This window comes from Schistocerca cancellata, unplaced genomic scaffold, assembly GCF_023864275.1.
Source record: "Schistocerca cancellata isolate TAMUIC-IGC-003103 unplaced genomic scaffold, iqSchCanc2.1 HiC_scaffold_403, whole genome shotgun sequence".
Lineage (NCBI taxonomy): Eukaryota > Metazoa > Arthropoda > Insecta > Orthoptera > Acrididae > Schistocerca > Schistocerca cancellata.
This window is the reverse complement of record NW_026046420.1, coordinates 44905-72479: the sequence shown is the minus strand read 5'-3', so window position 1 is coordinate 72479 and position 27575 is coordinate 44905. Positions and strand designations below refer to the sequence as shown.

The following is a 27575-nucleotide window of genomic DNA, read 5'->3' as shown; positions in this document are numbered from 1 at the left end:
AGTTGCGTCACTACTAAACACGTGGGTCACCAGCAATGTGCAGTGTTATTTGATCGAGGGCGCAGCGTTACAGTCGCCCCCAGAAGCCGCAGCTCATCTCCTAGTCTCACAGCCGTCCACCAGGTGTTAGTACAAGTGTCGCCTCACTGGGCAGTGCAGATGTGTCCATTTTAGCTTGCAGACGATGACGTGTAGCAATTTATGAGCTAACGCAAGTCGAATGTTTTACCGTGTGTATCTGCTAGATACTGCCTCTCATATGGTGGAGAGGCTCACTCCTTCTTGTGTCTCGTTCTCTGCACACGAGTTGCCCCTGGCATCGATATAGCACGTGTTTTCTAGCGTCAGCGTGGCGTCACGTCAAGTCAGCGAATTCAATATCACACGAATCGAGTCGACATGTTTGCTTGTTACGATGACGGAAGCTGAAGAAATGTGTGTGGAACTTCACTGCATCGGCTGCTCGCCCTTCAGCGTCCCTATGTCTTATCAGACGAAGGTGACTGTGAAATTGGCAACGAGGCACAAATTAACGAACACATGCAAATGGCAACCTTCGACGTCAGCCGAAATAGCTCAGTTGGGAGAGCGTTAGACTGAAGATCTAAAGGTCCCTGGTTCGATCCCGGGTTTCGGCAGGTATTCGTTTTCATGCGACGCCAATGGAATTACTCTGCGTTTGTGATCATGCAACTACCGCTGACAACAAAACTGACCCTCTCCTGTAGCTGTTCTGGTTGTCTATTGCATGCCATAAGAGGAACTTACTAGACAACTAACTCCCTTAGAAGCAAAAGAATTAAAAATATCCTACCGACTGCATTCCCTTTTCTGTGTCAGGTGGTGAAGAACATCTTCAACGGAACCGTGAAATGAGCGAAAGCGTGGGAAACATTGCATTCGAAATGCTTGTGAATTTTCCAATTGCCCAGTGAGTGTCGACAAAACACGTAAATTCTCTGCTCCAACGTATGAGACGTAACAACTGGTACAATTTGTTGTTGCATCGTGTGTCAGCAGTCTTCGATAGTGTGTTACGGGCTTAGCGCGATAAGTTTGTAGACAGCATTTGGGCGACGTTTTATTAGTAACGGCCCCATGCAGCGATTGAACAACAGTAAAGGACATGAGTCAATGTATAGTTGTGCATCGTGGGAGGTTTTGCAGCCTTGTGTGAGCCCGGATAGCTCAGTCGGTAGAGCATTAGGCTTTTAACCTAAGGGTCCAGGGTTCAAGTCCCTGTCCGGGCGGAAATTTTAATACTTTGGTAGCGATTCGTCTGGTAGCGGTGGAAACGCTACGGAAAATAATGCAGCTACGCCGTTTTCTGACACCACAGTGTTTTAAACGGTAGCAGTTGCATGTGTCGAGAGAACACCGCGCTAACGGCAGTCGTGGCCGAGTGGTTAAGGCGTCTGACTCGAAATCAGATTCCCTCTGGGAGCGTAGGTTCGAATCCTACCGGCTGCGTGCGATTTTGCGTAAAGAGGAGCAAACGTTTTCGCACACATGTGACATGCGTGGGCGAATGCGGGTGCAACCAGTGATGCCATTCTCAACAAGACGAAAATTTCCGTTTTAAGAATACTGAGTTTTCGCGACGACAGCTACTTACTGTGCCTTTCGGTTCACCTCGCACTGACGCTGGGACTGCAGAAAGCCGTCGCTGAGATGGTGAGTACACAGATGTGCTCGAAAGTGTTGGACAGAGCGGACATTTCATTTTCTTTTTATGAATCGCAATTTCAATCATTCGAGTGCGGCAAAAGCAGTGGTGCAGCGTTTTTTTTTTCTTTTCTTAAGATCTCGCAGCTGCTTGGAGGTATGTCCATCGTTTTAAGACGACAGAAAACTAGCGTCAGCGGTGCGTCAGTGGGAAGTCGGTGAAGTCGCCATTGGAGCCATAAGTCAGTGGGAAATTAGTACACTTTCGTAACGGCTAATGGAAACCCTACAGCAAAGAGTGAGGCCACGCCGTTTTCTGCCATCAGATTGCTTCTAAAGATGGCGGCTTCACTTGTCGGGAGTCGCTTCCGCCACCGGCAGTCGTGGCCGAGTGGTTAAGGCGTCTGACTTGAAATCAGATTCCCTCTGGGAGCGTAGGTTCGAGTCCTGCCGACTGCGAAAATTTTCTCGCTCTCAAAAGGCGGACGTTGCTAGGATGCACCTAGCAGTTGCGTCACTACTAAACACGTGGGTCACCAGCAATGTGCAGTGTTATTTGATCGAGGGCGCAGCGTTACAGTCGCCCCCAGAAGCCGCAGCTCATCTCCTAGTCTCACAGCCGTCCACCAGGTGTTAGTACAAGTGTCGCCTCACTGGGCAGTGCAGATGTGTCCATTTTAGCTTGCAGACGATGACGTGTAGCAATTTATGAGCTAACGCAAGTCGAATGTTTTACCGTGTGTATCTGCTAGATACTGCCTCTCATATGGTGGAGAGGCTCACTCCTTCTTGTGTCTCGTTCTCTGCACACGAGTTGCCCCTGGCATCGATATAGCACGTGTTTTCTAGCGTCAGCGTGGCGTCACGTCAAGTCAGCGAATTCAATATCACACGAATCGAGTCGACATGTTTGCTTGTTACGATGACGGAAGCTGAAGAAATGTGTGTGGAACTTCACTGCATCGGCTGCTCGCCCTTCAGCGTCCCTATGTCTTATCAGACGAAGGTGACTGTGAAATTGGCAACGAGGCACAAATTAACGAACACATGCAAATGGCAACCTTCGACGTCAGCCGAAATAGCTCAGTTGGGAGAGCGTTAGACTGAAGATCTAAAGGTCCCTGGTTCGATCCCGGGTTTCGGCAGGTATTCGTTTTCATGCGACGCCAATGGAATTACTCTGCGTTTGTGATCATGCAACTACCGCTGACAACAAAACTGACCCTCTCCTGTAGCTGTTCTGGTTGTCTATTGCATGCCATAAGAGGAACTTACTAGACAACTAACTCCCTTAGAAGCAAAAGAATTAAAAATATCCTACCGACTGCATTCCCTTTTCTGTGTCAGGTGGTGAAGAACATCTTCAACGGAACCGTGAAATGAGCGAAAGCGTGGGAAACATTGCATTCGAAATGCTTGTGAATTTTCCAATTGCCCAGTGAGTGTCGACAAAACACGTAAATTCTCTGCTCCAACGTATGAGACGTAACAACTGGTACAATTTGTTGTTGCATCGTGTGTCAGCAGTCTTCGATAGTGTGTTACGGGCTTAGCGCGATAAGTTTGTAGACAGCATTTGGGCGACGTTTTATTAGTAACGGCCCCATGCAGCGATTGAACAACAGTAAAGGACATGAGTCAATGTATAGTTGTGCATCGTGGGAGGTTTTGCAGCCTTGTGTGAGCCCGGATAGCTCAGTCGGTAGAGCATTAGGCTTTTAACCTAAGGGTCCAGGGTTCAAGTCCCTGTCCGGGCGGAAATTTTAATACTTTGGTAGCGATTCGTCTGGTAGCGGTGGAAACGCTACGGAAAATAATGCAGCTACGCCGTTTTCTGACACCACAGTGTTTTAAACGGTAGCAGTTGCATGTGTCGAGAGAACACCGCGCTAACGGCAGTCGTGGCCGAGTGGTTAAGGCGTCTGACTCGAAATCAGATTCCCTCTGGGAGCGTAGGTTCGAATCCTACCGGCTGCGTGCGATTTTGCGTAAAGAGGAGCAAACGTTTTCGCACACATGTGACATGCGTGGGCGAATGCGGGTGCAACCAGTGATGCCATTCTCAACAAGACGAAAATTTCCGTTTTAAGAATACTGAGTTTTCGCGACGACAGCTACTTACTGTGCCTTTCGGTTCACCTCGCACTGACGCTGGGACTGCAGAAAGCCGTCGCTGAGATGGTGAGTACACAGATGTGCTCGAAAGTGTTGGACAGAGCGGACATTTCATTTTCTTTTTATGAATCGCAATTTCAATCATTCGAGTGCGGCAAAAGCAGTGGTGCAGCGTTTTTTTTTTCTTTTCTTAAGATCTCGCAGCTGCTTGGAGGTATGTCCATCGTTTTAAGACGACAGAAAACTAGCGTCAGCGGTGCGTCAGTGGGAAGTCGGTGAAGTCGCCATTGGAGCCATAAGTCAGTGGGAAATTAGTACACTTTCGTAACGGCTAATGGAAACCCTACAGCAAAGAGTGAGGCCACGCCGTTTTCTGCCATCAGATTGCTTCTAAAGATGGCGGCTTCACTTGTCGGGAGTCGCTTCCGCCACCGGCAGTCGTGGCCGAGTGGTTAAGGCGTCTGACTTGAAATCAGATTCCCTCTGGGAGCGTAGGTTCGAGTCCTGCCGACTGCGAAAATTTTCTCGCTCTCAAAAGGCGGACGTTGAGCTGCATCCTAGCAGTTGCGTCACTACTAAACACGTGGGTCACCAGCAATGTGCAGTGTTATTTGATCGAGGGCGCAGCGTTACAGTCGCCCCCAGAAGCCGCAGCTCATCTCCTAGTCTCACAGCCGTCCACCAGGTGTTAGTACAAGTGTCGCCTCACTGGGCAGTGCAGATGTGTCCATTTTAGCTTGCAGACGATGACGTGTAGCAATTTATGAGCTAACGCAAGTCGAATGTTTTACCGTGTGTATCTGCTAGATACTGCCTCTCATATGGTGGAGAGGCTCACTCCTTCTTGTGTCTCGTTCTCTGCACACGAGTTGCCCCTGGCATCGATATAGCACGTGTTTTCTAGCGTCAGCGTGGCGTCACGTCAAGTCAGCGAATTCAATATCACACGAATCGAGTCGACATGTTTGCTTGTTACGATGACGGAAGCTGAAGAAATGTGTGTGGAACTTCACTGCATCGGCTGCTCGCCCTTCAGCGTCCCTATGTCTTATCAGACGAAGGTGACTGTGAAATTGGCAACGAGGCACAAATTAACGAACACATGCAAATGGCAACCTTCGACGTCAGCCGAAATAGCTCAGTTGGGAGAGCGTTAGACTGAAGATCTAAAGGTCCCTGGTTCGATCCCGGGTTTCGGCAGGTATTCGTTTTCATGCGACGCCAATGGAATTACTCTGCGTTTGTGATCATGCAACTACCGCTGACAACAAAACTGACCCTCTCCTGTAGCTGTTCTGGTTGTCTATTGCATGCCATAAGAGGAACTTACTAGACAACTAACTCCCTTAGAAGCAAAAGAATTAAAAATATCCTACCGACTGCATTCCCTTTTCTGTGTCAGGTGGTGAAGAACATCTTCAACGGAACCGTGAAATGAGCGAAAGCGTGGGAAACATTGCATTCGAAATGCTTGTGAATTTTCCAATTGCCCAGTGAGTGTCGACAAAACACGTAAATTCTCTGCTCCAACGTATGAGACGTAACAACTGGTACAATTTGTTGTTGCATCGTGTGTCAGCAGTCTTCGATAGTGTGTTACGGGCTTAGCGCGATAAGTTTGTAGACAGCATTTGGGCGACGTTTTATTAGTAACGGCCCCATGCAGCGATTGAACAACAGTAAAGGACATGAGTCAATGTATAGTTGTGCATCGTGGGAGGTTTTGCAGCCTTGTGTGAGCCCGGATAGCTCAGTCGGTAGAGCATTAGGCTTTTAACCTAAGGGTCCAGGGTTCAAGTCCCTGTCCGGGCGGAAATTTTAATACTTTGGTAGCGATTCGTCTGGTAGCGGTGGAAACGCTACGGAAAATAATGCAGCTACGCCGTTTTCTGACACCACAGTGTTTTAAACGGTAGCAGTTGCATGTGTCGAGAGAACACCGCGCTAACGGCAGTCGTGGCCGAGTGGTTAAGGCGTCTGACTCGAAATCAGATTCCCTCTGGGAGCGTAGGTTCGAATCCTACCGGCTGCGTGCGATTTTGCGTAAAGAGGAGCAAACGTTTTCGCACACATGTGACATGCGTGGGCGAATGCGGGTGCAACCAGTGATGCCATTCTCAACAAGACGAAAATTTCCGTTTTAAGAATACTGATTTTTCGCGACGACAGCTACTTACTGTGCCTTTCGGTTCACCTCGCACTGACGCTGGGACTGCAGAAAGCCGTCGCTGAGATGGTGAGTACACAGATGTGCTCGAAAGTGTTGGACAGAGCGGACATTTCATTTTCTTTTTATGAATCGCAATTTCAATCATTCGAGTGCGGCAAAAGCAGTGGTGCAGCGTTTTTTTTTTCTTTTCTTAAGATCTCGCAGCTGCTTGGAGGTATGTCCATCGTTTTAAGACGACAGAAAACTAGCGTCAGCGGTGCGTCAGTGGGAAGTCGGTGAAGTCGCCATTGGAGCCATAAGTCAGTGGGAAATTAGTACACTTTCGTAACGGCTAATGGAAACCCTACAGCAAAGAGTGAGGCCACGCCGTTTTCTGCCATCAGATTGCTTCTAAAGATGGCGGCTTCACTTGTCGGGAGTCGCTTCCGCCACCGGCAGTCGTGGCCGAGTGGTTAAGGCGTCTGACTTGAAATCAGATTCCCTCTGGGAGCGTAGGTTCGAGTCCTGCCGACTGCGAAAATTTTCTCGCTCTCAAAAGGCGGACGTTGAGCTGCATCCTAGCAGTTGCGTCACTACTAAACACGTGGGTCACCAGCAATGTGCAGTGTTATTTGATCGAGGGCGCAGCGTTACAGTCGCCCCCAGAAGCCGCAGCTCATCTCCTAGTCTCACAGCCGTCCACCAGGTGTTAGTACAAGTGTCGCCTCACTGGGCAGTGCAGATGTGTCCATTTTAGCTTGCAGACGATGACGTGTAGCAATTTATGAGCTAACGCAAGTCGAATGTTTTACCGTGTGTATCTGCTAGATACTGCCTCTCATATGGTGGAGAGGCTCACTCCTTCTTGTGTCTCGTTCTCTGCACACGAGTTGCCCCTGGCATCGATATAGCACGTGTTTTCTAGCGTCAGCGTGGCGTCACGTCAAGTCAGCGAATTCAATATCACACGAATCGAGTCGACATGTTTGCTTGTTACGATGACGGAAGCTGAAGAAATGTGTGTGGAACTTCACTGCATCGGCTGCTCGCCCTTCAGCGTCCCTATGTCTTATCAGACGAAGGTGACTGTGAAATTGGCAACGAGGCACAAATTAACGAACACATGCAAATGGCAACCTTCGACGTCAGCCGAAATAGCTCAGTTGGGAGAGCGTTAGACTGAAGATCTAAAGGTCCCTGGTTCGATCCCGGGTTTCGGCAGGTATTCGTTTTCATGCGACGCCAATGGAATTACTCTGCGTTTGTGATCATGCAACTACCGCTGACAACAAAACTGACCCTCTCCTGTAGCTGTTCTGGTTGTCTATTGCATGCCATAAGAGGAACTTACTAGACAACTAACTCCCTTAGAAGCAAAAGAATTAAAAATATCCTACCGACTGCATTCCCTTTTCTGTGTCAGGTGGTGAAGAACATCTTCAACGGAACCGTGAAATGAGCGAAAGCGTGGGAAACATTGCATTCGAAATGCTTGTGAATTTTCCAATTGCCCAGTGAGTGTCGACAAAACACGTAAATTCTCTGCTCCAACGTATGAGACGTAACAACTGGTACAATTTGTTGTTGCATCGTGTGTCAGCAGTCTTCGATAGTGTGTTACGGGCTTAGCGCGATAAGTTTGTAGACAGCATTTGGGCGACGTTTTATTAGTAACGGCCCCATGCAGCGATTGAACAACAGTAAAGGACATGAGTCAATGTATAGTTGTGCATCGTGGGAGGTTTTGCAGCCTTGTGTGAGCCCGGATAGCTCAGTCGGTAGAGCATTAGGCTTTTAACCTAAGGGTCCAGGGTTCAAGTCCCTGTCCGGGCGGAAATTTTAATACTTTGGTAGCGATTCGTCTGGTAGCGGTGGAAACGCTACGGAAAATAATGCAGCTACGCCGTTTTCTGACACCACAGTGTTTTAAACGGTAGCAGTTGCATGTGTCGAGAGAACACCGCGCTAACGGCAGTCGTGGCCGAGTGGTTAAGGCGTCTGACTCGAAATCAGATTCCCTCTGGGAGCGTAGGTTCGAATCCTACCGGCTGCGTGCGATTTTGCGTAAAGAGGAGCAAACGTTTTCGCACACATGTGACATGCGTGGGCGAATGCGGGTGCAACCAGTGATGCCATTCTCAACAAGACGAAAATTTCCGTTTTAAGAATACTGAGTTTTCGCGACGACAGCTACTTACTGTGCCTTTCGGTTCACCTCGCACTGACGCTGGGACTGCAGAAAGCCGTCGCTGAGATGGTGAGTACACAGATGTGCTCGAAAGTGTTGGACAGAGCGGACATTTCATTTTCTTTTTATGAATCGCAATTTCAATCATTCGAGTGCGGCAAAAGCAGTGGTGCAGCGTTTTTTTTTTCTTTTCTTAAGATCTCGCAGCTGCTTGGAGGTATGTCCATCGTTTTAAGACGACAGAAAACTAGCGTCAGCGGTGCGTCAGTGGGAAGTCGGTGAAGTCGCCATTGGAGCCATAAGTCAGTGGGAAATTAGTACACTTTCGTAACGGCTAATGGAAACCCTACAGCAAAGAGTGAGGCCACGCCGTTTTCTGCCATCAGATTGCTTCTAAAGATGGCGGCTTCACTTGTCGGGAGTCGCTTCCGCCACCGGCAGTCGTGGCCGAGTGGTTAAGGCGTCTGACTTGAAATCAGATTCCCTCTGGGAGCGTAGGTTCGAGTCCTGCCGACTGCGAAAATTTTCTCGCTCTCAAAAGGCGGACGTTGCTAGGATGCACCTAGCAGTTGCGTCACTACTAAACACGTGGGTCACCAGCAATGTGCAGTGTTATTTGATCGAGGGCGCAGCGTTACAGTCGCCCCCAGAAGCCGCAGCTCATCTCCTAGTCTCACAGCCGTCCACCAGGTGTTAGTACAAGTGTCGCCTCACTGGGCAGTGCAGATGTGTCCATTTTAGCTTGCAGACGATGACGTGTAGCAATTTATGAGCTAACGCAAGTCGAATGTTTTACCGTGTGTATCTGCTAGATACTGCCTCTCATATGGTGGAGAGGCTCACTCCTTCTTGTGTCTCGTTCTCTGCACACGAGTTGCCTCTGGCATCGATATAGCACGTGTTTTCTAGCGTCAGCGTGGCGTCACGTCAAGTCAGCGAATTCAATATCACACGAATCGAGTCGACATGTTTGCTTGTTACGATGACGGAAGCTGAAGAAATGTGTGTGGAACTTCACTGCATCGGCTGCTCGCCCTTCAGCGTCCCTATGTCTTATCAGACGAAGGTGACTGTGAAATTGGCAACGAGGCACAAATTAACGAACACATGCAAATGGCAACCTTCGACGTCAGCCGAAATAGCTCAGTTGGGAGAGCGTTAGACTGAAGATCTAAAGGTCCATGGTTCGATCCCGGGTTTCGGCAGGTATTCGTTTTCATGCGACGCCAATGGAATTACTCTGCGTTTGTGATCATGCAACTACCGCTGACAACAAAACTGACCCTCTCCTGTAGCTGTTCTGGTTGTCTATTGCATGCCATAAGAGGAACTTACTAGACAACTAACTCCCTTAGAAGCAAAAGAATTAAAAATATCCTACCGACTGCATTCCCTTTTCTGTGTCAGGTGGTGAAGAACATCTTCAACGGAACCGTGAAATGAGCGAAAGCGTGGGAAACATTGCATTCGAAATGCTTGTGAATTTTCCAATTGCCCAGTGAGTGTCGACAAAACACGTAAATTCTCTGCTCCAACGTATGAGACGTAACAACTGGTACAATTTGTTGTTGCATCGTGTGTCAGCAGTCTTCGATAGTGTGTTACGGGCTTAGCGCGATAAGTTTGTAGACAGCATTTGGGCGACGTTTTATTAGTAACGGCCCCATGCAGCGATTGAACAACAGTAAAGGACATGAGTCAATGTATAGTTGTGCATCGTGGGAGGTTTTGCAGCCTTGTGTGAGCCCGGATAGCTCAGTCGGTAGAGCATTAGGCTTTTAACCTAAGGGTCCAGGGTTCAAGTCACTGTCCGGGCGGAAATTTTAATACTTTGGTAGCGATTCGTCTGGTAGCGGTGGAAACGCTACGGAAAATAATGCAGCTACGCCGTTTTCTGACACCACAGTGTTTTAAACGGTAGCAGTTGCATGTGTCGAGAGAACACCGCGCTAACGGCAGTCGTGGCCGAGTGGTTAAGGCGTCTGACTCGAAATCAGATTCCCTCTGGGAGCGTAGGTTCGAATCCTACCGGCTGCGTGCGATTTTGCGTAAAGAGGAGCAAACGTTTTCGCACACATGTGACATGCGTGGGCGAATGCGGGTGCAACCAGTGATGCCATTCTCAACAAGACGAAAATTTCCGTTTTAAGAATACTGAGTTTTCGCGACGACAGCTACTTACTGTGCCTTTCGGTTCACCTCGCACTGACGCTGGGACTGCAGAAAGCCGTCGCTGAGATGGTGAGTACACAGATGTGCTCGAAAGTGTTGGACAGAGCGGACATTTCATTTTCTTTTTATGAATCGCAATTTCAATCATTCGAGTGCGGCAAAAGCAGTGGTGCAGCGTTTTTTTTTTTCTTTTCTTAAGATCTCGCAGCTGCTTGGAGGTATGTCCATCGTTTTAAGACGACAGAAAACTAGCGTCAGCGGTGCGTCAGTGGGAAGTCGGTGAAGTCGCCATTGGAGCCATAAGTCAGTGGGAAATTAGTACACTTTCGTAACGGCTAATGGAAACCCTACAGCAAAGAGTGAGGCCACGCCGTTTTCTGCCATCAGATTGCTTCTAAAGATGGCGGCTTCACTTGTCGGGAGTCGCTTCCGCCACCGGCAGTCGTGGCCGAGTGGTTAAGGCGTCTGACTTGAAATCAGATTCCCTCTGGGAGCGTAGGTTCGAGTCCTGCCGACTGCGAAAATTTTCTCGCTCTCAAAAGGCGGACGTTGCTAGGATGCACCTAGCAGTTGCGTCACTACTAAACACGTGGGTCACCAGCAATGTGCAGTGTTATTTGATCGAGGGCGCAGCGTTACAGTCGCCCCCAGAAGCCGCAGCTCATCTCCTAGTCTCACAGCCGTCCACCAGGTGTTAGTACAAGTGTCGCCTCACTGGGCAGTGCAGATGTGTCCATTTTAGCTTGCAGACGATGACGTGTAGCAATTTATGAGCTAACGCAAGTCGAATGTTTTACCGTGTGTATCTGCTAGATACTGCCTCTCATATGGTGGAGAGGCTCACTCCTTCTTGTGTCTCGTTCTCTGCACACGAGTTGCCTCTGGCATCGATATAGCACGTGTTTTTCTAGCGTCAGCGTGGCGTCACGTCAAGTCAGCGAATTCAATATCACACGAATCGAGTCGACATGTTTGCTTGTTACGATGACGGAAGCTGAAGAAATGTGTGTGGAACTTCACTGCATCGGCTGCTCGCCCTTCAGCGTCCCTATGTCTTATCAGACGAAGGTGACTGTGAAATTGGCAACGAGGCACAAATTAACGAACACATGCAAATGGCAACCTTCGACGTCAGCCGAAATAGCTCAGTTGGGAGAGCGTTAGACTGAAGATCTAAAGGTCCCTGGTTCGATCCCGGGTTTCGGCAGGTATTCGTTTTCATGCGACGCCAATGAATTACTCTGCGTTTGTGATCATGCAACTACCGCTGACAACAAAACTGACCCTCTCCTGTAGCTGTTCTGGTTGTCTATTGCATGCCATAAGAGGAACTTACTAGACAACTAACTCCCTTAGAAGCAAAAGAATTAAAAATATCCTACCGACTGCATTCCCTTTTCTGTGTCAGGTGGTGAAGAACATCTTCAACGGAACCGTGAAATGAGCGAAAGCGTGGGAAACATTGCATTCGAAATGCTTGTGAATTTTCCAATTGCCCAGTGAGTGTCGACAAAACACGTAAATTCTCTGCTCCAACGTATGAGACGTAACAACTGGTACAATTTGTTGTTGCATCGTGTGTCAGCAGTCTTCGATAGTGTGTTACGGGCTTAGCGCGGATAAGTTTGTAGACAGCATTTGGGCGACGTTTTATTAGTAACGGCCCCATGCAGCGATTGAACAACAGTAAAGGACATGAGTCAATGTATAGTTGTGCATCGTGGGAGGTTTTGCAGCCTTGTGTGAGCCCGGATAGCTCAGTCGGTAGAGCATTAGGCTTTTAACCTAAGGGTCCAGGGTTCAAGTCCCTGTCCGGGCGGAAATTTTAATACTTTGGTAGCGATTCGTCTGGTAGCGGTGGAAACGCTACGGAAAATAATGCAGCTACGCCGTTTTCTGACACCACAGTGTGTTTAAACGGTAGCAGTTGCATGTGTCGAGAGAACACCGCGCTAACGGCAGTCGTGGCCGAAGTGGTTAAGGCGTCTGACTCGAAATCAGATTCCCTCTGGGAGCGTAGGTTCGAATCCTACCGGCTGCGTGCGATTTTGCGTAAAGAGGAGCAAACGTTTTCGCACACATGTGACATGCGTGGGCGAATGCGGGTTGCAACCAGTGATGCCATTCTCAACAAGACGAAAATTTCCGTTTTAAGAATACTGAGTTTTCGCGACGACAGCTACTTACTGTGCCTTTCGGTTCACCTCGCACTGACGCTGGGACTGCAGAAAGCCGTCGCTGAGATGGTGAGTACACAGATGTGCTCGAAAGTGTTGGACAGAGCGGACATTTCATTTTCTTTTTATGAATCGCAATTTCAATCATTCGAGTGCGGCAAAAGCAGTGGTGCAGCGTTTTTTTTTTTCTTTTCTTAAGATCTCGCAGCTGCTTGGAGGTATGTCCATCGTTTTAAGACGACAGAAAACTAGCGTCAGCGGTGCGTCAGTGGGAAGTCGGTGAAGTCGCCATTGGAGCCATAAGTCAGTGGGAAATTAGTACACTTTCGTAACGGCTAATGGAAACCCTACAGCAAAGAGTGAGGCCACGCCGTTTTCTGCCATCAGATTGCTTCTAAAGATGGCGGCTTCACTTGTCGGGAGTCGCTTCCGCCACCGGCAGTCGTGGCCGAGTGGTTAAGGCGTCTGACTTGAAATCAGATTCCCTCTGGGAGCGTAGGTTCGAGTCCTGCCGACTGCGAAAATTTTCTCGCTCTCAAAAGGCGGACGTTGAGCTGCATCCTAGCAGTTGCGTCACTACTAAACACGTGGGTCACCAGCAATGTGCAGTGTTATTTGATCGAGGGCGCAGCGTTACAGTCGCCCCCAGAAGCCGCAGCTCATCTCCTAGTCTCACAGCCGTCCACCAGGTGTTAGTACAAGTGTCGCCTCACTGGGCAGTGCAGATGTGTCCATTTTAGCTTGCAGACGATGACGTGTAGCAATTTATGAGCTAACGCAAGTCGAATGTTTTACCGTGTGTATCTGCTAGATACTGCCTCTCATATGGTGGAGAGGCTCACTCCTTCTTGTGTCTCGTTCTCTGCACACGAGTTGCCCCTGGCATCGATATAGCACGTGTTTTCTAGCGTCAGCGTGGCGTCACGTCAAGTCAGCGAATTCAATATCACACGAATCGAGTCGACATGTTTGCTTGTTACGATGACGGAAGCTGAAGAAATGTGTGTGGAACTTCACTGCATCGGCTGCTCGCCCTTCAGCGTCCCTATGTCTTATCAGACGAAGGTGACTGTGAAATTGGCAACGAGGCACAAATTAACGAACACATGCAAATGGCAACCTTCGACGTCAGCCGAAATAGCTCAGTTGGGAGAGCGTTAGACTGAAGATCTAAAGGTCCCTGGTTCGATCCCGGGTTTCGGCAGGTATTCGTTTTCATGCGACGCCAATGGAATTACTCTGCGTTTGTGATCATGCAACTACCGCTGACAACAAAACTGACCCTCTCCTGTAGCTGTTCTGGTTGTCTATTGCATGCCATAAGAGGAACTTACTAGACAACTAACTCCCTTAGAAGCAAAAGAATTAAAAATATCCTACCGACTGCATTCCCTTTTCTGTGTCAGGTGGTGAAGAACATCTTCAACGGAACCGTGAAATGAGCGAAAGCGTGGGAAACATTGCATTCGAAATGCTTGTGAATTTTCCAATTGCCCAGTGAGTGTCGACAAAACACGTAAATTCTCTGCTCCAACGTATGAGACGTAACAACTGGTACAATTTGTTGTTGCATCGTGTGTCAGCAGTCTTCGATAGTGTGTTACGGGCTTAGCGCGATAAGTTTGTAGACAGCATTTGGCGACGTTTTATTAGTAACGGCCCCATGCAGCGATTGAACAACAGTAAAGGACATGAGTCAATGTATAGTTGTGCATCGTGGGAGGTTTTGCAGCCTTGTGTGAGCCCGGATAGCTCAGTCGGTAGAGCATTAGGCTTTTAACCTAAGGGTCCAGGGTTCAAGTCCCTGTCCGGGCGGAAATTTTAATACTTTGGTAGGCGATTCGTCTGGTAGCGGTGGAAACGCTACGGAAAATAATGCAGCTACGCCGTTTTCTGACACCACAGTGTTTTAAACGGTAGCAGTTGCATGTGTCGAGAGAACACCGCGCTAACGGCAGTCGTGGCCGAGTGGTTAAGGCGTCTGACTCGAAATCAGATTCCCTCTGGGAGCGTAGGTTCGAATCCTACCGGCTGCGTGCGATTTTGCGTAAAGAGGAGCAAACGTTTTCGCACACATGTGACATGCGTGGGCGAGATGCGGGTGCAACCAGTGATGCCATTCTCAACAAGACGAAAATTTCCGTTTTAAGAATACTGAGTTTTCGCGACGACAGCTACTTACTGTGCCTTTCGGTTCACCTCGCACTGACGCTGGGACTGCAGAAAGCCGTCGCTGAGATGGTGAGTACACAGATGTGCTCGAAAGTGTTGGACAGAGCGGACAATTTCATTTTCTTTTTATGAATCGCAATTTTCAATCATTCGAGTGCGGCAAAAGCAGTGGTGCAGCGTTTTTTTTTTCTTTTCTTAAGATCTCGCAGCTGCTTGGAGGTATGTCCATCGTTTTAAGACGACAGAAAACTAGCGTCAGCGGTGCGTCAGTGGGAAGTCGGTGAAGTCGCCATTGGAGCCATAAGTCAGTGGGAAATTAGTACACTTTCGTAACGGCTAATGGAAACCCTACAGCAAAGAGTGAGGCCACGCCGTTTTCTGCCATCAGATTGCTTCTAAAGATGGCGGCTTCACTTGTCGGGAGTCGCTTCCGCCACCGGCAGTCGTGGCCGAGTGGTTTAAGGCGTCTGACTTGAAATCAGATTCCCTCTGGGAGCGTAGGTTCGAGTCCTGCCGACTGCGAAAATTTTCTCGCTCTCAAAAGGCGGACGTTGAGCTGCATCCTAGCAGTTGCGTCACTACTAAACACGTGGGTCACCAGCAATGTGCAGTGTTATTTGATCGAGGGCGCAGCGTTACAGTCGCCCCCAGAAGCCGCAGCTCATCTCCTAGTCTCACAGCCGTCCACCAGGTGTTAGTACAAGTGTCGCCTCACTGGGCAGTGCAGATGTGTCCATTTTAGCTTGCAGACGATGACGTGTAGCAATTTATGAGCTAACGCAAGTCGAATGTTTTACCGTGTGTATCTGCTAGATACTGCCTCTCATATGGTGGAGAGGCTCACTCCTTCTTGTGTCTCGTTCTCTGCACACGAGTTGCCCCTGGCATCGATATAGCACGTGTTTTCTAGCGTCAGCGTGGCGTCACGTCAAGTCAGCGAATTCAATATCACACGAATCGAGTCGACATGTTTGCTTGTTACGATGACGGAAGCTGAAGAAATGTGTGTGGAACTTCACTGCATCGGCGCCCTTCAGCGTCCCTATGTCTTATCAGACGAAGGTGACTGTGAAATTGGCAACGAGGCACAAATTAACGAACACATGCAAATGGCAACCTTCGACGTCAGCCGAAATAGCTCAGTTGGGAGAGCGTTAGACTGAAGATCTAAAGGTCCCTGGTTCGATCCCGGGTTTCGGCAGGTATTCGTTTTCATGCGACGCCAATGGAATTACTCTGCGTTTGTGATAATGCAACTACCGCTGACAACAAAACTGACCCTCTCCTGTAGCTGTTCTGGTTGTCTATTGCATGCCATAAGAGGAACTTACTAGACAACTAACTCCCTTAGAAGCAAAAGAATTAAAAATATCCTACCGACTGCATTCCCTTTTCTGTGTCAGGTGGTGAAGAACATCTTCAACGGAACCGTGAAATGAGCGAAAGCGTGGGAAACATTGCATTCGAAATGCTTGTGAATTTTCCAATTGCCCAGTGAGTGTCGACAAAACACGTAAATTCTCTGCTCCAACGTATGAGACGTAACAACTGGTACAATTTGTTGTTGCATCGTGTGTCAGCAGTCTTCGATAGTGTGTTACGGGCTTAGCGCGATAAGTTTGTAGACAGCATTTGGGCGACGTTTTATTAGTAACGGCCCCATGCAGCGATTGAACAACAGTAAAGGACATGAGTCAATGTATAGTTGTGCATCGTGGGAGGTTTTGCAGCCTTGTGTGAGCCCGGATAGCTCAGTCGGTAGAGCATTAGGCTTTTAACCTAAGGGTCCAGGGTTCAAGTCCCTGTCCGGGCGGAAATTTTAATACTTTGGTAGCGATTCGTCTGGTAGCGGTGGAAACGCTACGGAAAATAATGCAGCTACGCCGTTTTCTGACACCACAGTGTTTTAAACGGTAGCAGTTGCATGTGTCGAGAGAACACCGCGCTAACGGCAGTCGTGGCCGAGTGGTTAAGGCGTCTGACTCGAAATCAGATTCCCTCTGGGAGCGTAGGTTCGAATCCTACCGGCTGCGTGCGATTTTGCGTAAAGAGGAGCAAACGTTTTCGCACACATGTGACATGCGTGGGCGAATGCGGGTGCAACCAGTGATGCCATTCTCAACAAGACGAAAATTTCCGTTTTAAGAATACTGAGTTTTCGCGACGACAGCTACTTACTGTGCCTTTCGGTTCACCTCGCACTGACGCTGGGACTGCAGAAAGCCGTCGCTGAGATGGTGAGTACACAGATGTGCTCGAAAGTGTTGGACAGAGCGGACATTTCATTTTCTTTTTATGAATCGCAATTTCAATCATTCGAGTGCGGCAAAAGCAGTGGTGCAGCGTTTTTTTTTTCTTTTCTTAAGATCTCGCAGCTGCTTGGAGGTATGTCCATCGTTTTAAGACGACAGAAAACTAGCGTCAGCGGTGCGTCAGTGGGAAGTCGGTGAAGTCGCCATTGGAGCCATAAGTCAGTGGGAAATTAGTACACTTTCGTAACGGCTAATGGAAACCCTACAGCAAAGAGTGAGGCCACGCCGTTTTCTGCCATCAGATTGCTTCTAAAGATGGCGGCTTCACTTGTCGGGAGTCGCTTCCGCCACCGGCAGTCGTGGCCGAGTGGTTAAGGCGTCTGACTTGAAATCAGATTCCCTCTGGGAGCGTAGGTTCGAGTCCTGCCGACTGCGAAAATTTTCTCGCTCTCAAAAGGCGGACGTTGCTAGGATGCACCTAGCAGTTGCGTCACTACTAAACACGTGGGTCACCAGCAATGTGCAGTGTTATTTGATCGAGGGCGCAGCGTTACAGTCGCCCCCAGAAGCCGCAGCTCATCTCCTAGTCTCACAGCCGTCCACCAGGTGTTAGTACAAGTGTCGCCTCACTGGGCAGTGCAGATGTGTCCATTTTAGCTTGCAGACGATGACGTGTAGCAATTTATGAGCTAACGCAAGTCGAATGTTTTACCGTGTGTATCTGCTAGATACTGCCTCTCATATGGTGGAGAGGCTCACTCCTTCTTGTGTCTCGTTCTCTGCACACGAGTTGCCCCTGGCATCGATATAGCACGTGTTTTCTAGCGTCAGCGTGGCGTCACGTCAAGTCAGCGAATTCAATATCACACGAATCGAGTCGACATGTTTGCTTGTTACGATGACGGAAGCTGAAGAAATGTGTGTGGAACTTCACTGCATCGGCTGCTCGCCCTTCAGCGTCCCTATGTCTTATCAGACGAAGGTGACTGTGAAATTGGCAACGAGGCACAAATTAACGAACACATGCAAATGGCAACCTTCGACGTCAGCCGAAATAGCTCAGTTGGGAGAGCGTTAGACTGAAGATCTAAAGGTCCCTGGTTCGATCCCGGGTTTCGGCAGGTATTCGTTTTCATGCGACGCCAATGGAATTACTCTGCGTTTGTGATAATGCAACTACCGCTGACAACAAAACTGACCCTCTCCTGTAGCTGTTCTGGTTGTCTATTGCATGCCATAAGAGGAACTTACTAGACAACTAACTCCCTTAGAAGCAAAAGAATTAAAAATATCCTACCGACTGCATTCCCTTTTCTGTGTCAGGTGGTGAAGAACATCTTCAACGGAACCGTGAAATGAGCGAAAGCGTGGGAAACATTGCATTCGAAATGCTTGTGAATTTTCCAATTGCCCAGTGAGTGTCGACAAAACACGTAAATTCTCTGCTCCAACGTATGAGACGTAACAACTGGTACAATTTGTTGTTGCATCGTGTGTCAGCAGTCTTCGATAGTGTGTTACGGGCTTAGCGCGATAAGTTTGTAGACAGCATTTGGGCGACGTTTTATTAGTAACGGCCCCATGCAGCGATTGAACAACAGTAAAGGACATGAGTCAATGTATAGTTGTGCATCGTGGGAGGTTTTGCAGCCTTGTGTGAGCCCGGATAGCTCAGTCGGTAGAGCATTAGGCTTTTAACCTAAGGGTCCAGGGTTCAAGTCCCTGTCCGGGCGGAAATTTTAATACTTTGGTAGCGATTCGTCTGGTAGCGGTGGAAACGCTACGGAAAATAATGCAGCTACGCCGTTTTCTGACACCACAGTGTTTTAAACGGTAGCAGTTGCATGTGTCGAGAGAACACCGCGCTAACGGCAGTCGTGGCCGAGTGGTTAAGGCGTCTGACTCGAAATCAGATTCCCTCTGGGAGCGTAGGTTCGAATCCTACCGGCTGCGTGCGATTTTGCGTAAAGAGGAGCAAACGTTTTCGCACACATGTGACATGCGTGGGCGAATGCGGGTGCAACCAGTGATGCCATTCTCAACAAGACGAAAATTTCCGTTTTAAGAATACTGAGTTTTCGCGACGACAGCTACTTACTGTGCCTTTCGGTTCACCTCGCACTGACGCTGGGACTGCAGAAAGCCGTCGCTGAGATGGTGAGTACACAGATGTGCTCGAAAGTGTTGGACAGAGCGGACATTTCATTTTCTTTTTATGAATCGCAATTTCAATCATTCGAGTGCGGCAAAAGCAGTGGTGCAGCGTTTTTTTTTTCTTTTCTTAAGATCTCGCAGCTGCTTGGAGGTATGTCCATCGTTTTAAGACGACAGAAAACTAGCGTCAGCGGTGCGTCAGTGGGAAGTCGGTGAAGTCGCCATTGGAGCCATAAGTCAGTGGGAAATTAGTACACTTTCGTAACGGCTAATGGAAACCCTACAGCAAAGAGTGAGGCCACGCCGTTTTCTGCCATCAGATTGCTTCTAAAGATGGCGGCTTCACTTGTCGGGAGTCGCTTCCGCCACCGGCAGTCGTGGCCGAGTGGTTAAGGCGTCTGACTTGAAATCAGATTCCCTCTGGGAGCGTAGGTTCGAGTCCTGCCGACTGCGAAAATTTTCTCGCTCTCAAAAGGCGGACGTTGCTAGGATGCACCTAGCAGTTGCGTCACTACTAAACACGTGGGTCACCAGCAATGTGCAGTGTTATTTGATCGAGGGCGCAGCGTTACAGTCGCCCCCAGAAGCCGCAGCTCATCTCCTAGTCTCACAGCCGTCCACCAGGTGTTAGTACAAGTGTCGCCTCACTGGGCAGTGCAGATGTGTCCATTTTAGCTTGCAGACGATGACGTGTAGCAATTTATGAGCTAACGCAAGTCGAATGTTTTACCGTGTGTATCTGCTAGATACTGCCTCTCATATGGTGGAGAGGCTCACTCCTTCTTGTGTCTCGTTCTCTGCACACGAGTTGCCCCTGGCATCGATATAGCACGTGTTTTCTAGCGTCAGCGTGGCGTCACGTCAAGTCAGCGAATTCAATATCACACGAATCGAGTCGACATGTTTGCTTGTTACGATGACGGAAGCTGAAGAAATGTGTGTGGAACTTCACTGCATCGGCTGCTCGCCCTTCAGCGTCCCTATGTCTTATCAGACGAAGGTGACTGTGAAATTGGCAACGAGGCACAAATTAACGAACACATGCAAATGGCAACCTTCGACGTCAGCCGAAATAGCTCAGTTGGGAGAGCGTTAGACTGAAGATCTAAAGGTCCCTGGTTCGATCCCGGGTTTCGGCAGGTATTCGTTTTCATGCGACGCCAATGGAATTACTCTGCGTTTGTGATAATGCAACTACCGCTGACAACAAAACTGACCCTCTCCTGTAGCTGTTCTGGTTGTCTATTGCATGCCATAAGAGGAACTTACTAGACAACTAACTCCCTTAGAAGCAAAAGAATTAAAAATATCCTACCGACTGCATTCCCTTTTCTGTGTCAGGTGGTGAAGAACATCTTCAACGGAACCGTGAAATGAGCGAAAGCGTGGGAAACATTGCATTCGAAATGCTTGTGAATTTTCCAATTGCCCAGTGAGTGTCGACAAAACACGTAAATTCTCTGCTCCAACGTATGAGACGTAACAACTGGTACAATTTGTTGTTGCATCGTGTGTCAGCAGTCTTCGATAGTGTGTTACGGGCTTAGCGCGATAAGTTTGTAGACAGCATTTGGGCGACGTTTTATTAGTAACGGCCCCATGCAGCGATTGAACAACAGTAAAGGACATGAGTCAATGTATAGTTGTGCATCGTGGGAGGTTTTGCAGCCTTGTGTGAGCCCGGATAGCTCAGTCGGTAGAGCATTAGGCTTTTAACCTAAGGGTCCAGGGTTCAAGTCCCTGTCCGGGCGGAAATTTTAATACTTTGGTAGCGATTCGTCTGGTAGCGGTGGAAACGCTACGGAAAATAATGCAGCTACGCCGTTTTCTGACACCACAGTGTTTTAAACGGTAGCAGTTGCATGTGTCGAGAGAACACCGCGCTAACGGCAGTCGTGGCCGAGTGGTTAAGGCGTCTGACTCGAAATCAGATTCCCTCTGGGAGCGTAGGTTCGAATCCTACCGGCTGCGTGCGATTTTGCGTAAAGAGGAGCAAACGTTTTCGCACACATGTGACATGCGTGGGCGAATGCGGGTGCAACCAGTGATGCCATTCTCAACAAGACGAAAATTTCCGTTTTAAGAATACTGAGTTTTCGCGACGACAGCTACTTACTGTGCCTTTCGGTTCACCTCGCACTGACGCTGGGACTGCAGAAAGCCGTCGCTGAGATGGTGAGTACACAGATGTGCTCGAAAGTGTTGGACAGAGCGGACATTTCATTTTCTTTTTATGAATCGCAATTTCAATCATTCGAGTGCGGCAAAAGCAGTGGTGCAGCGTTTTTTTTTTCTTTTCTTAAGATCTCGCAGCTGCTTGGAGGTATGTCCATCGTTTTAAGACGACAGAAAACTAGCGTCAGCGGTGCGTCAGTGGGAAGTCGGTGAAGTCGCCATTGGAGCCATAAGTCAGTGGGAAATTAGTACACTTTCGTAACGGCTAATGGAAACCCTACAGCAAAGAGTGAGGCCACGCCGTTTTCTGCCATCAGATTGCTTCTAAAGATGGCGGCTTCACTTGTCGGGAGTCGCTTCCGCCACCGGCAGTCGTGGCCGAGTGGTTAAGGCGTCTGACTTGAAATCAGATTCCCTCTGGGAGCGTAGGTTCGAGTCCTGCCGACTGCGAAAATTTTCTCGCTCTCAAAAGGCGGACGTTGCTAGGATGCACCTAGCAGTTGCGTCACTACTAAACACGTGGGTCACCAGCAATGTGCAGTGTTATTTGATCGAGGGCGCAGCGTTACAGTCGCCCCCAGAAGCCGCAGCTCATCTCCTAGTCTCACAGCCGTCCACCAGGTGTTAGTACAAGTGTCGCCTCACTGGGCAGTGCAGATGTGTCCATTTTAGCTTGCAGACGATGACGTGTAGCAATTTATGAGCTAACGCAAGTCGAATGTTTTACCGTGTGTATCTGCTAGATACTGCCTCTCATATGGTGGAGAGGCTCACTCCTTCTTGTGTCTCGTTCTCTGCACACGAGTTGCCCCTGGCATCGATATAGCACGTGTTTTCTAGCGTCAGCGTGGCGTCACGTCAAGTCAGCGAATTCAATATCACACGAATCGAGTCGACATGTTTGCTTGTTACGATGACGGAAGCTGAAGAAATGTGTGTGGAACTTCACTGCATCGGCTGCTCGCCCTTCAGCGTCCCTATGTCTTATCAGACGAAGGTGACTGTGAAATTGGCAACGAGGCACAAATTAACGAACACATGCAAATGGCAACCTTCGACGTCAGCCGAAATAGCTCAGTTGGGAGAGCGTTAGACTGAAGATCTAAAGGTCCCTGGTTCGATCCCGGGTTTCGGCAGGTATTCGTTTTCATGCGACGCCAATGGAATTACTCTGCGTTTGTGATAATGCAACTACCGCTGACAACAAAACTGACCCTCTCCTGTAGCTGTTCTGGTTGTCTATTGCATGCCATAAGAGGAACTTACTAGACAACTAACTCCCTTAGAAGCAAAAGAATTAAAAATATCCTACCGACTGCATTCCCTTTTCTGTGTCAGGTGGTGAAGAACATCTTCAACGGAACCGTGAAATGAGCGAAAGCGTGGGAAACATTGCATTCGAAATGCTTGTGAATTTTCCAATTGCCCAGTGAGTGTCGACAAAACACGTAAATTCTCTGCTCCAACGTATGAGACGTAACAACTGGTACAATTTGTTGTTGCATCGTGTGTCAGCAGTCTTCGATAGTGTGTTACGGGCTTAGCGCGATAAGTTTGTAGACAGCATTTGGGCGACGTTTTATTAGTAACGGCCCCATGCAGCGATTGAACAACAGTAAAGGACATGAGTCAATGTATAGTTGTGCATCGTGGGAGGTTTTGCAGCCTTGTGTGAGCCCGGATAGCTCAGTCGGTAGAGCATTAGGCTTTTAACCTAAGGGTCCAGGGTTCAAGTCCCTGTCCGGGCGGAAATTTTAATACTTTGGTAGCGATTCGTCTGGTAGCGGTGGAAACGCTACGGAAAATAATGCAGCTACGCCGTTTTCTGACACCACAGTGTTTTAAACGGTAGCAGTTGCATGTGTCGAGAGAACACCGCGCTAACGGCAGTCGTGGCCGAGTGGTTAAGGCGTCTGACTCGAAATCAGATTCCCTCTGGGAGCGTAGGTTCGAATCCTACCGGCTGCGTGCGATTTTGCGTAAAGAGGAGCAAACGTTTTCGCACACATGTGACATGCGTGGGCGAATGCGGGTGCAACCAGTGATGCCATTCTCAACAAGACGAAAATTTCCGTTTTAAGAATACTGAGTTTTCGCGACGACAGCTACTTACTGTGCCTTTCGGTTCACCTCGCACTGACGCTGGGACTGCAGAAAGCCGTCGCTGAGATGGTGAGTACACAGATGTGCTCGAAAGTGTTGGACAGAGCGGACATTTCATTTTCTTTTTATGAATCGCAATTTCAATCATTCGAGTGCGGCAAAAGCAGTGGTGCAGCGTTTTTTTTTTCTTTTCTTAAGATCTCGCAGCTGCTTGGAGGTATGTCCATCGTTTTAAGACGACAGAAAACTAAAGTCACTGCACAGTGGAAATTTACTGGCCCACCAACACAGTTAGACCGGAACAGACCGGTGATGCTGTATTGTAACCTATCACCTCGGACTACAAGTCCATTAAAAAAAAAAAAAAAAAAAAAAAAGCGTCAGCGGTGCGTCAGTGGGAAGTCGGTGAAGTCGCCATTGGAGCCATAAGTCAGTGGGAAATTAGTACACTTTCGTAACGGCTAATGGAAACCCTACAGCAAAGAGTGAGGCCACGCCGTTTTCTGCCATCAGATTGCTTCTAAAGATGGCGGCTTCACTTGTCGGGAGTCGCTTCCGCCACCGGCAGTCGTGGCCGAGTGGTTAAGGCGTCTGACTTGAAATCAGATTCCCTCTGGGAGCGTAGGTTCGAGTCCTGCCGACTGCGAAAATTTTCTCGCTCTCAAAAGGCGGACGTTGCTAGGATGCACCTAGCAGTTGCGTCACTACTAAACACGTGGGTCACCAGCAATGTGCAGTGTTATTTGATCGAGGGCGCAGCGTTACAGTCGCCCCCAGAAGCCGCAGCTCATCTCCTAGTCTCACAGCCGTCCACCAGGTGTTAGTACAAGTGTCGCCTCACTGGGCAGTGCAGATGTGTCCATTTTAGCTTGCAGACGATGACGTGTAGCAATTTATGAGCTAACGCAAGTCGAATGTTTTACCGTGTGTATCTGCTAGATACTGCCTCTCATATGGTGGAGAGGCTCACTCCTTCTTGTGTCTCGTTCTCTGCACACGAGTTGCCCCTGGCATCGATATAGCACGTGTTTTCTAGCGTCAGCGTGGCGTCACGTCAAGTCAGCGAATTCAATATCACACGAATCGAGTCGACATGTTTGCTTGTTACGATGACGGAAGCTGAAGAAATGTGTGTGGAACTTCACTGCATCGGCTGCTCGCCCTTCAGCGTCCCTATGTCTTATCAGACGAAGGTGACTGTGAAATTGGCAACGAGGCACAAATTAACGAACACATGCAAATGGCAACCTTCGACGTCAGCCGAAATAGCTCAGTTGGGAGAGCGTTAGACTGAAGATCTAAAGGTCCCTGGTTCGATCCCGGGTTTCGGCAGGTATTCGTTTTCATGCGACGCCAATGGAATTACTCTGCGTTTGTGATAATGCAACTACCGCTGACAACAAAACTGACCCTCTCCTGTAGCTGTTCTGGTTGTCTATTGCATGCCATAAGAGGAACTTACTAGACAACTAACTCCCTTAGAAGCAAAAGAATTAAAAATATCCTACCGACTGCATTCCCTTTTCTGTGTCAGGTGGTGAAGAACATCTTCAACGGAACCGTGAAATGAGCGAAAGCGTGGGAAACATTGCATTCGAAATGCTTGTGAATTTTCCAATTGCCCAGTGAGTGTCGACAAAACACGTAAATTCTCTGCTCCAACGTATGAGACGTAACAACTGGTACAATTTGTTGTTGCATCGTGTGTCAGCAGTCTTCGATAGTGTGTTACGGGCTTAGCGCGATAAGTTTGTAGACAGCATTTGGGCGACGTTTTATTAGTAACGGCCCCATGCAGCGATTGAACAACAGTAAAGGACATGAGTCAATGTATAGTTGTGCATCGTGGGAGGTTTTGCAGCCTTGTGTGAGCCCGGATAGCTCAGTCGGTAGAGCATTAGGCTTTTAACCTAAGGGTCCAGGGTTCAAGTCCCTGTCCGGGCGGAAATTTTAATACTTTGGTAGCGATTCGTCTGGTAGCGGTGGAAACGCTACGGAAAATAATGCAGCTACGCCGTTTTCTGACACCACAGTGTTTTAAACGGTAGCAGTTGCATGTGTCGAGAGAACACCGCGCTAACGACAGTCGTGGCCGAGTGGTTAAGGCGTCTGACTCGAAATCAGATTCCCTCTGGGAGCGTAGGTTCGAATCCTACCGGCTGCGTGCGATTTTGCGTAAAGAGGAGCAAACGTTTTCGCACACATGTGACATGCGTGGGCGAATGCGGGTGCAACCAGTGATGCCATTCTCAACAAGACGAAAATTTCCGTTTTAAGAATACTGAGTTTTCGCGACGACAGCTACTTACTGTGCCTTTCGGTTCACCTCGCACTGACGCTGGGACTGCAGAAAGCCGTCGCTGAGATGGTGAGTACACAGATGTGCTCGAAAGTGTTGGACAGAGCGGACATTTCATTTTCTTTTTATGAATCGCAATTTCAATCATTCGAGTGCGGCAAAAGCAGTGGTGCAGCGTTTTTTTTTTCTTTTCTTAAGATCTCGCAGCTGCTTGGAGGTATGTCCATCGTTTTAAGACGACAGAAAACTAGCGTCAGCGGTGCGTCAGTGGGAAGTCGGTGAAGTCGCCATTGGAGCCATAAGTCAGTGGGAAATTAGTACACTTTCGTAACGGCTAATGGAAACCCTACAGCAAAGAGTGAGGCCACGCCGTTTTCTGCCATCAGATTGCTTCTAAAGATGGCGGCTTCACTTGTCGGGAGTCGCTTCCGCCACCGGCAGTCGTGGCCGAGTGGTTAAGGCGTCTGACTTGAAATCAGATTCCCTCTGGGAGCGTAGGTTCGAGTCCTGCCGACTGCGAAAATTTTCTCGCTCTCAAAAGGCGGACGTTGCTAGGATGCACCTAGCAGTTGCGTCACTACTAAACACGTGGGTCACCAGCAATGTGCAGTGTTATTTGATCGAGGGCGCAGCGTTACAGTCGCCCCCAGAAGCCGCAGCTCATCTCCTAGTCTCACAGCCGTCCACCAGGTGTTAGTACAAGTGTCGCCTCACTGGGCAGTGCAGATGTGTCCATTTTAGCTTGCAGACGATGACGTGTAGCAATTTATGAGCTAACGCAAGTCGAATGTTTTACCGTGTGTATCTGCTAGATACTGCCTCTCATATGGTGGAGAGGCTCACTCCTTCTTGTGTCTCGTTCTCTGCACACGAGTTGCCCCTGGCATCGATATAGCACGTGTTTTCTAGCGTCAGCGTGGCGTCACGTCAAGTCAGCGAATTCAATATCACACGAATCGAGTCGACATGTTTGCTTGTTACGATGACGGAAGCTGAAGAAATGTGTGTGGAACTTCACTGCATCGGCTGCTCGCCCTTCAGCGTCCCTATGTCTTATCAGACGAAGGTGACTGTGAAATTGGCAACGAGGCACAAATTAACGAACACATGCAAATGGCAACCTTCGACGTCAGCCGAAATAGCTCAGTTGGGAGAGCGTTAGACTGAAGATCTAAAGGTCCCTGGTTCGATCCCGGGTTTCGGCAGGTATTCGTTTTCATGCGACGCCAATGGAATTACTCTGCGTTTGTGATAATGCAACTACCGCTGACAACAAAACTGACCCTCTCCTGTAGCTGTTCTGGTTGTCTATTGCATGCCATAAGAGGAACTTACTAGACAACTAACTCCCTTAGAAGCAAAAGAATTAAAAATATCCTACCGACTGCATTCCCTTTTCTGTGTCAGGTGGTGAAGAACATCTTCAACGGAACCGTGAAATGAGCGAAAGCGTGGGAAACATTGCATTCGAAATGCTTGTGAATTTTCCAATTGCCCAGTGAGTGTCGACAAAACACGTAAATTCTCTGCTCCAACGTATGAGACGTAACAACTGGTACAATTTGTTGTTGCATCGTGTGTCAGCAGTCTTCGATAGTGTGTTACGGGCTTAGCGCGATAAGTTTGTAGACAGCATTTGGGCGACGTTTTATTAGTAACGGCCCCATGCAGCGATTGAACAACAGTAAAGGACATGAGTCAATGTATAGTTGTGCATCGTGGGAGGTTTTGCAGCCTTGTGTGAGCCCGGATAGCTCAGTCGGTAGAGCATTAGGCTTTTAACCTAAGGGTCCAGGGTTCAAGTCCCTGTCCGGGCGGAAATTTTAATACTTTGGTAGCGATTCGTCTGGTAGCGGTGGAAACGCTACGGAAAATAATGCAGCTACGCCGTTTTCTGACACCACAGTGTTTTAAACGGTAGCAGTTGCATGTGTCGAGAGAACACCGCGCTAAC

At 48.7% G+C, this 27575-nt stretch overlaps 50 non-coding genes across 50 annotated transcripts; all 50 read left to right on the top strand.

The window, feature by feature from the left end:
- Positions 1-565: 565 nt before the first annotated feature.
- Trnaf-gaa (transfer RNA phenylalanine (anticodon GAA)) lies at positions 566-638 on the top strand. The gene has a single exon. It is a non-coding gene; the product is annotated as a tRNA-Phe (tRNA).
- A 539-nt stretch (positions 639-1177) lies between these two features.
- Trnak-uuu (transfer RNA lysine (anticodon UUU)) lies at positions 1178-1250 on the top strand. The gene has a single exon. It is a non-coding gene; the product is annotated as a tRNA-Lys (tRNA).
- A 138-nt stretch (positions 1251-1388) lies between these two features.
- On the top strand, positions 1389-1470 carry Trnas-cga (transfer RNA serine (anticodon CGA)). The gene has a single exon. It is a non-coding gene; the product is annotated as a tRNA-Ser (tRNA).
- A 572-nt stretch (positions 1471-2042) lies between these two features.
- On the top strand, positions 2043-2124 carry Trnas-uga (transfer RNA serine (anticodon UGA)). The gene has a single exon. It is a non-coding gene; the product is annotated as a tRNA-Ser (tRNA).
- A 613-nt stretch (positions 2125-2737) lies between these two features.
- On the top strand, positions 2738-2810 carry Trnaf-gaa (transfer RNA phenylalanine (anticodon GAA)). The gene has a single exon. It is a non-coding gene; the product is annotated as a tRNA-Phe (tRNA).
- A 539-nt stretch (positions 2811-3349) lies between these two features.
- Trnak-uuu (transfer RNA lysine (anticodon UUU)) lies at positions 3350-3422 on the top strand. Its single transcript has one exon. It is a non-coding gene; the product is annotated as a tRNA-Lys (tRNA).
- A 138-nt stretch (positions 3423-3560) lies between these two features.
- Positions 3561-3642, top strand: Trnas-cga (transfer RNA serine (anticodon CGA)). Its single transcript has one exon. It is a non-coding gene; the product is annotated as a tRNA-Ser (tRNA).
- Positions 3643-4214: 572 nt separating this feature from the next.
- Positions 4215-4296, top strand: Trnas-uga (transfer RNA serine (anticodon UGA)). The gene has a single exon. It is a non-coding gene; the product is annotated as a tRNA-Ser (tRNA).
- Positions 4297-4907: 611 nt separating this feature from the next.
- Positions 4908-4980, top strand: Trnaf-gaa (transfer RNA phenylalanine (anticodon GAA)). Its single transcript has one exon. It is a non-coding gene; the product is annotated as a tRNA-Phe (tRNA).
- Positions 4981-5519: 539 nt separating this feature from the next.
- Positions 5520-5592, top strand: Trnak-uuu (transfer RNA lysine (anticodon UUU)). Its single transcript has one exon. It is a non-coding gene; the product is annotated as a tRNA-Lys (tRNA).
- A 138-nt stretch (positions 5593-5730) lies between these two features.
- Trnas-cga (transfer RNA serine (anticodon CGA)) lies at positions 5731-5812 on the top strand. Its single transcript has one exon. It is a non-coding gene; the product is annotated as a tRNA-Ser (tRNA).
- Positions 5813-6384: 572 nt separating this feature from the next.
- Trnas-uga (transfer RNA serine (anticodon UGA)) lies at positions 6385-6466 on the top strand. The gene has a single exon. It is a non-coding gene; the product is annotated as a tRNA-Ser (tRNA).
- Positions 6467-7077: 611 nt separating this feature from the next.
- Trnaf-gaa (transfer RNA phenylalanine (anticodon GAA)) lies at positions 7078-7150 on the top strand. Its single transcript has one exon. It is a non-coding gene; the product is annotated as a tRNA-Phe (tRNA).
- A 539-nt stretch (positions 7151-7689) lies between these two features.
- Positions 7690-7762, top strand: Trnak-uuu (transfer RNA lysine (anticodon UUU)). The gene has a single exon. It is a non-coding gene; the product is annotated as a tRNA-Lys (tRNA).
- Positions 7763-7900: 138 nt separating this feature from the next.
- On the top strand, positions 7901-7982 carry Trnas-cga (transfer RNA serine (anticodon CGA)). Its single transcript has one exon. It is a non-coding gene; the product is annotated as a tRNA-Ser (tRNA).
- Positions 7983-8554: 572 nt separating this feature from the next.
- Trnas-uga (transfer RNA serine (anticodon UGA)) lies at positions 8555-8636 on the top strand. Its single transcript has one exon. It is a non-coding gene; the product is annotated as a tRNA-Ser (tRNA).
- Positions 8637-9249: 613 nt separating this feature from the next.
- Trnaf-gaa (transfer RNA phenylalanine (anticodon GAA)) lies at positions 9250-9322 on the top strand. Its single transcript has one exon. It is a non-coding gene; the product is annotated as a tRNA-Phe (tRNA).
- Positions 9323-9861: 539 nt separating this feature from the next.
- Positions 9862-9934, top strand: Trnak-uuu (transfer RNA lysine (anticodon UUU)). The gene has a single exon. It is a non-coding gene; the product is annotated as a tRNA-Lys (tRNA).
- A 138-nt stretch (positions 9935-10072) lies between these two features.
- Positions 10073-10154, top strand: Trnas-cga (transfer RNA serine (anticodon CGA)). Its single transcript has one exon. It is a non-coding gene; the product is annotated as a tRNA-Ser (tRNA).
- Positions 10155-10727: 573 nt separating this feature from the next.
- Trnas-uga (transfer RNA serine (anticodon UGA)) lies at positions 10728-10809 on the top strand. Its single transcript has one exon. It is a non-coding gene; the product is annotated as a tRNA-Ser (tRNA).
- A 614-nt stretch (positions 10810-11423) lies between these two features.
- Trnaf-gaa (transfer RNA phenylalanine (anticodon GAA)) lies at positions 11424-11496 on the top strand. The gene has a single exon. It is a non-coding gene; the product is annotated as a tRNA-Phe (tRNA).
- A 539-nt stretch (positions 11497-12035) lies between these two features.
- On the top strand, positions 12036-12108 carry Trnak-uuu (transfer RNA lysine (anticodon UUU)). Its single transcript has one exon. It is a non-coding gene; the product is annotated as a tRNA-Lys (tRNA).
- Positions 12109-12247: 139 nt separating this feature from the next.
- Trnas-cga (transfer RNA serine (anticodon CGA)) lies at positions 12248-12330 on the top strand. Its single transcript has one exon. It is a non-coding gene; the product is annotated as a tRNA-Ser (tRNA).
- Positions 12331-12904: 574 nt separating this feature from the next.
- Positions 12905-12986, top strand: Trnas-uga (transfer RNA serine (anticodon UGA)). Its single transcript has one exon. It is a non-coding gene; the product is annotated as a tRNA-Ser (tRNA).
- A 611-nt stretch (positions 12987-13597) lies between these two features.
- Trnaf-gaa (transfer RNA phenylalanine (anticodon GAA)) lies at positions 13598-13670 on the top strand. Its single transcript has one exon. It is a non-coding gene; the product is annotated as a tRNA-Phe (tRNA).
- A 538-nt stretch (positions 13671-14208) lies between these two features.
- Trnak-uuu (transfer RNA lysine (anticodon UUU)) lies at positions 14209-14281 on the top strand. Its single transcript has one exon. It is a non-coding gene; the product is annotated as a tRNA-Lys (tRNA).
- Positions 14282-14420: 139 nt separating this feature from the next.
- Positions 14421-14502, top strand: Trnas-cga (transfer RNA serine (anticodon CGA)). The gene has a single exon. It is a non-coding gene; the product is annotated as a tRNA-Ser (tRNA).
- Positions 14503-15077: 575 nt separating this feature from the next.
- On the top strand, positions 15078-15160 carry Trnas-uga (transfer RNA serine (anticodon UGA)). Its single transcript has one exon. It is a non-coding gene; the product is annotated as a tRNA-Ser (tRNA).
- A 606-nt stretch (positions 15161-15766) lies between these two features.
- Positions 15767-15839, top strand: Trnaf-gaa (transfer RNA phenylalanine (anticodon GAA)). The gene has a single exon. It is a non-coding gene; the product is annotated as a tRNA-Phe (tRNA).
- A 539-nt stretch (positions 15840-16378) lies between these two features.
- Positions 16379-16451, top strand: Trnak-uuu (transfer RNA lysine (anticodon UUU)). The gene has a single exon. It is a non-coding gene; the product is annotated as a tRNA-Lys (tRNA).
- A 138-nt stretch (positions 16452-16589) lies between these two features.
- On the top strand, positions 16590-16671 carry Trnas-cga (transfer RNA serine (anticodon CGA)). The gene has a single exon. It is a non-coding gene; the product is annotated as a tRNA-Ser (tRNA).
- A 572-nt stretch (positions 16672-17243) lies between these two features.
- On the top strand, positions 17244-17325 carry Trnas-uga (transfer RNA serine (anticodon UGA)). The gene has a single exon. It is a non-coding gene; the product is annotated as a tRNA-Ser (tRNA).
- A 613-nt stretch (positions 17326-17938) lies between these two features.
- Trnaf-gaa (transfer RNA phenylalanine (anticodon GAA)) lies at positions 17939-18011 on the top strand. The gene has a single exon. It is a non-coding gene; the product is annotated as a tRNA-Phe (tRNA).
- Positions 18012-18550: 539 nt separating this feature from the next.
- Trnak-uuu (transfer RNA lysine (anticodon UUU)) lies at positions 18551-18623 on the top strand. The gene has a single exon. It is a non-coding gene; the product is annotated as a tRNA-Lys (tRNA).
- A 138-nt stretch (positions 18624-18761) lies between these two features.
- Trnas-cga (transfer RNA serine (anticodon CGA)) lies at positions 18762-18843 on the top strand. Its single transcript has one exon. It is a non-coding gene; the product is annotated as a tRNA-Ser (tRNA).
- Positions 18844-19415: 572 nt separating this feature from the next.
- Positions 19416-19497, top strand: Trnas-uga (transfer RNA serine (anticodon UGA)). Its single transcript has one exon. It is a non-coding gene; the product is annotated as a tRNA-Ser (tRNA).
- Positions 19498-20110: 613 nt separating this feature from the next.
- Trnaf-gaa (transfer RNA phenylalanine (anticodon GAA)) lies at positions 20111-20183 on the top strand. The gene has a single exon. It is a non-coding gene; the product is annotated as a tRNA-Phe (tRNA).
- Positions 20184-20722: 539 nt separating this feature from the next.
- Positions 20723-20795, top strand: Trnak-uuu (transfer RNA lysine (anticodon UUU)). Its single transcript has one exon. It is a non-coding gene; the product is annotated as a tRNA-Lys (tRNA).
- Positions 20796-20933: 138 nt separating this feature from the next.
- Trnas-cga (transfer RNA serine (anticodon CGA)) lies at positions 20934-21015 on the top strand. Its single transcript has one exon. It is a non-coding gene; the product is annotated as a tRNA-Ser (tRNA).
- Positions 21016-21587: 572 nt separating this feature from the next.
- On the top strand, positions 21588-21669 carry Trnas-uga (transfer RNA serine (anticodon UGA)). The gene has a single exon. It is a non-coding gene; the product is annotated as a tRNA-Ser (tRNA).
- Positions 21670-22282: 613 nt separating this feature from the next.
- Positions 22283-22355, top strand: Trnaf-gaa (transfer RNA phenylalanine (anticodon GAA)). The gene has a single exon. It is a non-coding gene; the product is annotated as a tRNA-Phe (tRNA).
- A 539-nt stretch (positions 22356-22894) lies between these two features.
- Positions 22895-22967, top strand: Trnak-uuu (transfer RNA lysine (anticodon UUU)). Its single transcript has one exon. It is a non-coding gene; the product is annotated as a tRNA-Lys (tRNA).
- Positions 22968-23105: 138 nt separating this feature from the next.
- On the top strand, positions 23106-23187 carry Trnas-cga (transfer RNA serine (anticodon CGA)). The gene has a single exon. It is a non-coding gene; the product is annotated as a tRNA-Ser (tRNA).
- A 699-nt stretch (positions 23188-23886) lies between these two features.
- On the top strand, positions 23887-23968 carry Trnas-uga (transfer RNA serine (anticodon UGA)). The gene has a single exon. It is a non-coding gene; the product is annotated as a tRNA-Ser (tRNA).
- Positions 23969-24581: 613 nt separating this feature from the next.
- Positions 24582-24654, top strand: Trnaf-gaa (transfer RNA phenylalanine (anticodon GAA)). Its single transcript has one exon. It is a non-coding gene; the product is annotated as a tRNA-Phe (tRNA).
- A 539-nt stretch (positions 24655-25193) lies between these two features.
- Positions 25194-25266, top strand: Trnak-uuu (transfer RNA lysine (anticodon UUU)). The gene has a single exon. It is a non-coding gene; the product is annotated as a tRNA-Lys (tRNA).
- A 138-nt stretch (positions 25267-25404) lies between these two features.
- On the top strand, positions 25405-25486 carry Trnas-cga (transfer RNA serine (anticodon CGA)). Its single transcript has one exon. It is a non-coding gene; the product is annotated as a tRNA-Ser (tRNA).
- A 572-nt stretch (positions 25487-26058) lies between these two features.
- Positions 26059-26140, top strand: Trnas-uga (transfer RNA serine (anticodon UGA)). The gene has a single exon. It is a non-coding gene; the product is annotated as a tRNA-Ser (tRNA).
- Positions 26141-26753: 613 nt separating this feature from the next.
- On the top strand, positions 26754-26826 carry Trnaf-gaa (transfer RNA phenylalanine (anticodon GAA)). Its single transcript has one exon. It is a non-coding gene; the product is annotated as a tRNA-Phe (tRNA).
- Positions 26827-27365: 539 nt separating this feature from the next.
- On the top strand, positions 27366-27438 carry Trnak-uuu (transfer RNA lysine (anticodon UUU)). Its single transcript has one exon. It is a non-coding gene; the product is annotated as a tRNA-Lys (tRNA).
- Positions 27439-27575: the final 137 nt, after the last annotated feature.